We start from the raw sequence: 8,422 nt of genomic DNA, 5'->3' as shown, positions 1-8,422 counted from the left end.
GAGTGCCGTTGATGGATCGACGAAGTTGGTGTGAGGACAACGGCAATGCGACAATGAGATGATGGTACTGAAGCGATGAGGATGGTAAAACGATAGCGTGACTTCGATGGTGTGAAGACAAACGCATGACGATGATGGCATGACGAGATTCGGATGTCGAAGTTACTACGGTGACGATCGAACGACCGCGCTGCCATCCCGACAATGGTATGACAACCAATACATGATGACGACTGTATGGCGACGATGCAGTGATGACGATGGCATGACATGACAACCACATCAGGACAATAGAATGACAAGTGTATGTTAACAATGAAGTGACAATGGCTATGGCGTGACAATGGCATGACAAGAGTCGGATGACGAAGCTGAAGTGGCAATGATGGCCCGACCACGACATTGTTACGACGACGGTCTGACGATGGAGCATGATAGTGACTGTCTGACGATGACGACATAACAAGGGTGGCATATTCATGATTGAATGACGACTATATGAATGCTATGCAACGATGAAGAAAGATTGACGTCGATGAAACGACAAAGGTGGTATGGCGTCGATGACGTGACGACAATGAAATGACGTTACTGAAGGGATTGCAATGATAAAACGACAGCGTGACCACGACAGCATGACGATGACTGCGTGACGACGATGGAGTGATAATGATGGCACGACGAGAGTGGGATGCAAGGCTGGAATGACGCCGATGCAACGACTGCAACAGCATCGTGACCCCGAACCCACAACTTGTAGCCTAAGTGATTCAACAACTTCGACCATTGGGTCGGAGTAGAAGGCGTGACGATGACGGCATGACGAGAGTCCGGTCGCGAAGCTGGAATGACGACGATTAAACTACCACGAGGGCATGACTAAGGCAGTGTGACAACCAATGCATGAGGACTGCATGACGACGATGGCGTGACGATGACAGCATGACAAATGTCGGATGACCAAAGCTGGAATGACGACAATGGAACAACCACCATGGTATCACGACCAGAAGCACATACCTTATGGCCCAAGCAGGCAAAGAACTTGGGCAATTGCGTCGCCGTAAGAAGATTAAGAAAGATTAGGCCAGTCTAAATCAGGGAGAAAAATCGTGGAATGGGTAGGAATCCAATGCGACAGGGGTGCCCCGACTGACAAGAAAGACATTCCGTTGGACGTGCGTAAACGCTTCCGAATCACCCCCTTACCTAAATATATGCATCCTATCTACATCAAAGAGAGGAGAGCTCACAGGGCTAAGGCTCTAGTAAATAAACTTAAAAACACACCGGAGCATAATGTAGCGTACGTGGACGCCACTTGCGGCAGAGACGGAGCTGCGGTATCGACGGTGGTTGATAGCGACGGGTGCGTTAAGATAGCGTGCTCCACGTGCACGAGGGATGCCTGTACAGCCGAGGAGGTTGCAGTAGCACTCGCTTGTGCGGGTACAAAAGCGAGAGTAATATTATGCGATAACAAATTAGCTATCCGAAATTTTAACAAAGGGAGAATCTCGGAAGAAGCCCTCCACATTCCACTCAAAAACCCTCCCAGGAGGGACATAACTTTTATTTTGGTACCGGCCCATCAAGAAGTCCCAGGCAACGAAGCCGCTCACGAGCTCGCCCAAGCACTCTACCCATGGGCAACTCTAGAGCAGCCAGTTACAGGGATAAAAGATAGCATGATAACGTACAGGGAAATTGTCGATCACTACAAAGCGGAAAGAAGAATCTTTCCGCCTCCGCATCGGTCTCTCTCTCTGGAGGGAGCTCGCATTTGGCGACGCCTCCAGGGAAACAATTATACATCACCACATTGGATCTACTTAACACAGGTGAGGGAGTATAACGACGCCCTCTGCAAAATTTGAAAGCAAAAAGGTACGCTAGACCATATAATATGGTAGTGTGCTTGCTGCCCAGGAGCCAAGAAAAACATCGACCGTAGAGAAGCCTGGGAGGCCTTGCTCCAGAGCGAGGCTGAAGACGACCAGCATCGAGCAATCCGCCTGGCCGTTGAGGCCGTGAAGACTCACCGTCCTCAACGCGCGGGGACTGCTTCGTCCTCCCCCCTACCTACGTGTAGATTAAGAGGCGGGCACCTCTGCTCGGTGGAATAATAACGTTTTCAATCAATCAATAAAATCGGGCTACTCCCTCTTCTCCAGTCTGTTATGCGAGGTCACGAAAACCGCGGAATCTCCCCATCTAATATGACGTGTGCGCACGTATTACGCACGATTAGACGGAACAAAAGAAAAATTTATTTCTGATTCGACATCTTATTTTGCCATTAGCTCTTCGCTATTGTTCAAAAGATTTCGGGCAGCATTCACTTCGTATTTCTGTCACGCGACGTCACAAACCCTCGAATGTTCACCACGTCAAAGTGATGTGTACGCATTAAAGATGTATTAATATGCCGAACAAAAGTGAACTTTTTTTAGAGTTGCCGGAGAATGGCTCCGTTCCAGAAGGAATAGAGGACGTCTGTCTACCGATCGCTCTGGCACTGACTGCTTGAAACAATATTATTCGAGTATAATTTTAAAAAATACGGGCCAGTCTAACGTTGTCGAGGCCTTTCGGCATGTATACGTCATTACACTGCCAACTTGACTTCACTGAAAATTGTTTTAGCGACATTTTTAAACTTTCGTTTTACGCCACCATGAATTTCGGTCAGCCACCGCAAGCTAAGCAAGAAGAAGCGGACCTATCGCAGAGGCCGGCACCACCCTCCTCATTCAGTTATCTACTTTCACTGCATTCGCTTAGCCCCACCGAAGCCCTCTACATTTCTGCATGCCCCTCGCCTCTTGTCAGCCAATTAGATAAGAAAAACTTGTCAAAGTGGACAATGTTAATGCATTTGAAATGAAACAAATGTGGCATCCTACAAACGAGGAGACCATTTGATTAAGTGGTTCAAACAACGCTACCAGTCATCGCTCTATGCTTGCGTCGGCGGTTACGTAAAATTGACGTCATTAGATGAGAATAAAAACAGATTTAATAGTTATTCGTGATAGGGCCAACGCAGTTGTATTGCTTAATTAACCAAAACGAGCCTATTGTGTGACGAAATTTATTAGCTTTGTTTCGTTGAGAACAACCAGAACAAAAAAGAAAAATATAAACGAAAAAAATCATCCAGAAACTCTACTGCAGTTGTCTAAATATGCGAAAACGTTGTGCCACTTGCTCGTCTCCACGCAGCGCTGTGTCATTATCAATTTACCAGACTTGATACGATCAGTATAAGCACTTGTCAACCCTCATCAGTTGCCATCAACCTTATCGGACTCGATGCCATTGTTATCAACCAATATCGGTCGTTATCAACCTCATCGATCTTACTCTTTTTATTTATTTATTTATTTATTTACATATTTATTTATTGTACCCTCGGAGCGAAGTAGCATTACAGAGGGGAGTGGTTACAGTCAACCCTGATCTGTCCTTTTCAACCTTATCTGACATGATCCTACCCTTATCAACGTTGACATCTCCTTATCAACCTTATCGGACTTGATCCGACCCTTAATTGTCGACCCTTATGGCTCCTTATCAGCCTTACTAGAATTGATCCAACCATTATAAGTCATTACCGCTCTTTCGCACGTTATCCATTCACGTGGTACCATTACTAACCATGATGTATGTTGCGCGACGCGAAGCTGGCGAAGTGCATGAGCCCTCAGATCGGTGGCATTTCGGTCGCTGAAGGAATGCCCCAACGGAAGGCGCACCACGCAAACACCGAAACGCATCGGGGGTGTGGCGTGTTTGGCAGTGCATTTTCGCAAAATCAGAATTTTCAGGTGTCTACATTGCTCCAAGTCGAGTCTACGTGCAATGCTAGAGGTGGCTTTTATTCCACCATCTGCAAACCTTTATGGAAACTGTTATCCTTGGACGTTTGTTTTGTACCGCCGGTACAACAGAGATAGAGAGAGAAACAAGCTTTAATGATATGCCGGAGTTGTTAGCCTGGCGGTTCGCCCGACATGATTATTATGTTATATACAGTGATAAACACTATACAGCGCGTACAGTCACAAACACACACACACAAATATATTATAGAGATATTTACAAAGTTTCGGTAAGGCTCGTGGCCCGCAAGGATGTCAGCAGTGCTGTCGTGGCGCCTAACCCACAGGTGGTGCTTTGCCATGGGCCGCGGATGTGCTGTAGTGCCAAGCTCGAGTCCCGTTGAAGGTGCAGTGACACCTTCAGAGACTCTCTCTGTCGCGTAGCGGTAGCAATCTCACGGAACATGTTGCAGGTCTTCAGGGACTTTACATTCAGAGCACATTGGCGAGTCCGTGAGTTTAATCATACACCCTAATTGGTACAACACAGTCATGTGGTTCAGATATAATCACCTTCTGCGAGCGTGGATTTAGCCCAGTGGATTTAGCCCAGTGGGTACGACATTTGGCTTCTGAGCGTGGAAACATAAGTTCGAAACTCACCACTACCAAGGTTTCTCCTTTCGGATTTTTTCTGTTCTTTTATATGTTAATTTCTTCATAGCGATTCGTCTCACGAGACGGACGGCCAGGTTTTCTTGTTGGGTATGCACGCATTTAAAAATAGTCAAATTTCTCTGTTGATCAGCAAAATGCAGTACCTTCGGCGTTGTCTTGTGGGATTACAGTGCACAAATCAAATAGGTAAGATCCTGTGGAGGGCTCAGTTTAACCTAATCAAGGACCCTACATATAGTGTTCTATTCTATTCTTATTTATTCCAATCTCCTGCACTCAGATTTACGTAACCGCCGACGCGAGCATCGGGTGGTGATGCGCAGCGTTGTTTCAAGAGTACTTTCAAACGCTCTTCTCATTTGTAAGAGCTCACTTTGTCTGCTTTCGCAGCAATATCATCGACTATCTTGAGAAATATTTCTTTTCTGTTCGGCCGACAAGAGATGAAAGGAGCGTGCATAAAAAAATGGAGAAGGTTTCGGTGGGGCCTAGCTTGCGCAGTAAATGTAGGTAATCGGATGAGAGAGAGAGAGAGGGGTGCCGGGGTCGGCGACTGGACCGCTTCCCGTTGCTTAGCTTTCGGTGGCTGGCCGAAAATTCCGCTGGGGTGAAATAAAAGCTTAAAAATATCACAAAAACGGAGCCCCAACGAAGAAGAGTTGGCCGAGCTATGTTCCGTACGTGCTCAAAGGACTCCGCAAGGTTATATTGCCGCGCAAACTTTTTACACCGAAGCTGTATAAATATTTACCCTCCGGTGGCGGTCGGTGTCCGTCCGCCTATGCGTAGCGTCGACACAAAAAAAATTTCAACTCCAGTTTCTCACGAATGCTCTTTAGCTTTGAATCTAATGCAGGTATCTTGAAACAAATTACACTGAAAGTGGCCGATAAGACGACTCTATCACTATGCCGAGTTTCATTTACTTGTCTTAATTAGCTAGTTCACAGTGCAGTTGTAAACATTAACGAATTCCCTTCTGCTGTCTGTACATCGTGTTACGAACGGCCTGCAAGGGTACCGACCTACAAAATTTTCCCAGCCAGCCGCAGCTGCGAGGGTGGCGAGCTTCCAAGAAGGGACCATGGAAGCCTTCCCCACCTGCCGAGGCGACTCGTTTTGTAGGGACAACGGTGTGCCGCATCAACATCCCCTCCGCGCCGCTATGACTAAATGCGGTTGGCGGACCAAGTATTGTTCGTGGATTAGCCGTGGCCGCCACGGGTTGTTTGAAGCGGTAGAACTCCGGGGAGCCCCTGGGAGATATTTTGCGGTGCCGTCTCAGGCAGCTTAGAAGTTATGGACAGACGCGGCGGCCATTGTCTGCGGAGTCAACACTGGGAGGAAGAGGCGCGTGCCCGGGTCAAACACCGTGTCTACGAGAACCCACTCACCTCGGCGTGATTAGTGAAACCTGTGCGGAACTGTGTGTGTAAATCCCTCCCCCCCCTTAAAGGCGGGTCGGCTACGACGACTTTGAACGCTCCGAATTGGTAGTAGGTTGAACGGCCGTTTTTCGCTCACCTAAGGATATAGGGAGGACATAGTGTTTATAAGGAGCTGCTGTGCGGCTGCTGAGAGTGCATTCCTCATTCAGTCATGTTAGACTGATTAACTCTAACGTTCTCATGTAGATACTGTAAATAAATCCCATATTCCTCGTTCTCGGTGAGAACAAGTCTCTCCCTTCAACAACGTCCTCAGCGTGGATAATTTGGAGGAAGGCATGGGCGAGGTACCATCTATTTCATGCTCGACCCCAAGCATGACAACTGGATGCCAGTGGTGTGAGGATAGGGGGGTCAATCCCATCACTCGTAATCAGTTGTCAAGATTGGATTCGGGCATGAATTAGATGGTAGCTGGCCCATGCCGTCGTCCAACTTACCCACACTGAGAACGTTGTGGAAGGGAAGGACTGCTTCTCATCGAGAACGAGGAATATGGATTTATTTACAGTATCTACATAAGGACGCTGCAGTTGATCAGTCTAGCATGACTGCGAGAGAAAAGTACGCTAAGCAGCCGCACAAAAGCGGTTTATAAACACTCAGTCCTCCCTCGATCCCAAGGTGAGGGAAACGTTCAACCAGTCATCGTAAACGAGTCGCCTCTCTGCGGGAGGGACACACACACACACACTCCCGCACAGGTTCACAGTTCCCACCCACGTCAGACGGTCTTCGCAGAGCTCGGGGCTTACGTCAGGAAAGGCGTATCTTATTCCCCGAGCTGACCCCCGCAGTGCGGCCGCCGGTTGTCCATTGTCTTGCGTCTTGAAACGCGCGTGGGGAGGGGCCTCCAACTACGTTCCCTCGGGCACTCCTCCGCTCGCGGCAGAACAGGTCGGCGGTGGCGCGTTCAGTCGTAAAGCCTGGTTTGTCGAAATCATCTCTGCTCCCGCGACGGAGAGGCGAGGGCGCACACAGCACAGAACGAGCACAGCGAAGGATAAAAGAGTGAACGCGGAGCGCAGCGGGGGATGAAAGACGGCGATAGCGAAGAGAGCACGAGGAGGAAAGCGGAGGGGGCGGGTGAAGTGGAACAATGAGGCGGAAAGCGCAGGAGTAGGGTATTAGCGGCGAGAATTAGGAATAAATTGTAGCATTGCCATTTGTTGGGCGTGTTGGTAAATTGCGTTGTGTTGTCGTATCCCTTGTGTAAGCTCATTGTGTTGTCGTCTCCCTTCCGTCCTTGTTTGCTGGCACTAAATATGCTGAGAATTAGGAGTGGTGCCCTCTCGCGAGTGACGTCACGGCCAGGACGCCTCTCGCTCGCGCTCGCTCGGCTGCCGCGCGCGCTTGTTCCCTTCGTGTATGCTTGGGGTATGGGTGGCTCGAGCCGTACGTATTGAAGGATACGTCGGCTTCTTTCAGCTGCCATGCCTTAACCACAGTTTCTTCTTCAAAAGCGCGTGAGTCGAGAAACATTGCGGCTTGGATATCGCAAGCTATGTAGCCTTAAAGGGGTCTACTGGTTTTGCAATGCACATATGCGCCGTGTCTATCCGTAAATTTTGCGTAAAAAAAATATCTGCAAATTGAACACGCGAAGTTGTGTATGACGCCTCGCTAAACACTTAACATTCCCTTAGTATTTAGCTATGAAAGACATTGCATTTTACATGGAAGAAAAATCGTGGTAATTGGCGTCAGCATGTTATCCGATGTTAGAAAGGCACTGCCCAGCGAAGCTGTCATCATGATTTCTATTACTCTGGTGTGTTGTTCTATTCAAATATGGCCATTCATTATTGCGTAAAAAATAGGCGCGCATTTCTTATGAAAAAGTTTGCTGCTACTTTCATCCCCCTCTGAAACAGGCCTCCAAAAAACGAATTGCTCATGGCCGCTAACACGATGGCGCGTCACGTAGAATATTTACATAGTTAATTCGCAAACACCATAGTAGCAATCGCCTGAGAGAAAAGTTTCGTTGTTAAGATCGAGAGCCAATCAATTGAAAGTGATGAAATGTTTCATACTGGCCCTCAGTAGCCTTTATCGACAATATGGCACACCCCTGGTCACGTAACGGTAGCAATCGACTGTCGGTATGGCGAGGCACGCTATGTTCACGAAACCCATCCGTTCACTACAACTTCGAATTGAAACCATAAAGCATTTTTTTACAGCGCCTACTGGAATGGCAAAAGTACTCTCGAGGTATTAAAGCGCAGCTTAGACTGCCTAGAAAAGGAAAATTCAATCACCTTCTGTCTCACCATGTCTCGATCCAGCGTTCTTTAATTATACAAACGGATAACTATTCGCTTCGTCTGTACATTAAAGAGAACCTTGCCCAACTGCAGGCTAAATAAAGTTTGCTCCAATCGAATCGCAAACATTCATAAAGAAAGCACTAGAAGCCTTGAATATACTTTCACTTGATTTCTGACCCTCCACCGGGGGAATTTCGAT

Source organism: Dermacentor albipictus, unplaced genomic scaffold (assembly GCF_038994185.2).
Source record: "Dermacentor albipictus isolate Rhodes 1998 colony unplaced genomic scaffold, USDA_Dalb.pri_finalv2 scaffold_17, whole genome shotgun sequence".
NCBI lineage: Eukaryota > Metazoa > Arthropoda > Arachnida > Ixodida > Ixodidae > Dermacentor > Dermacentor albipictus.
Note: the sequence above shows the minus strand (reverse complement) of the source record.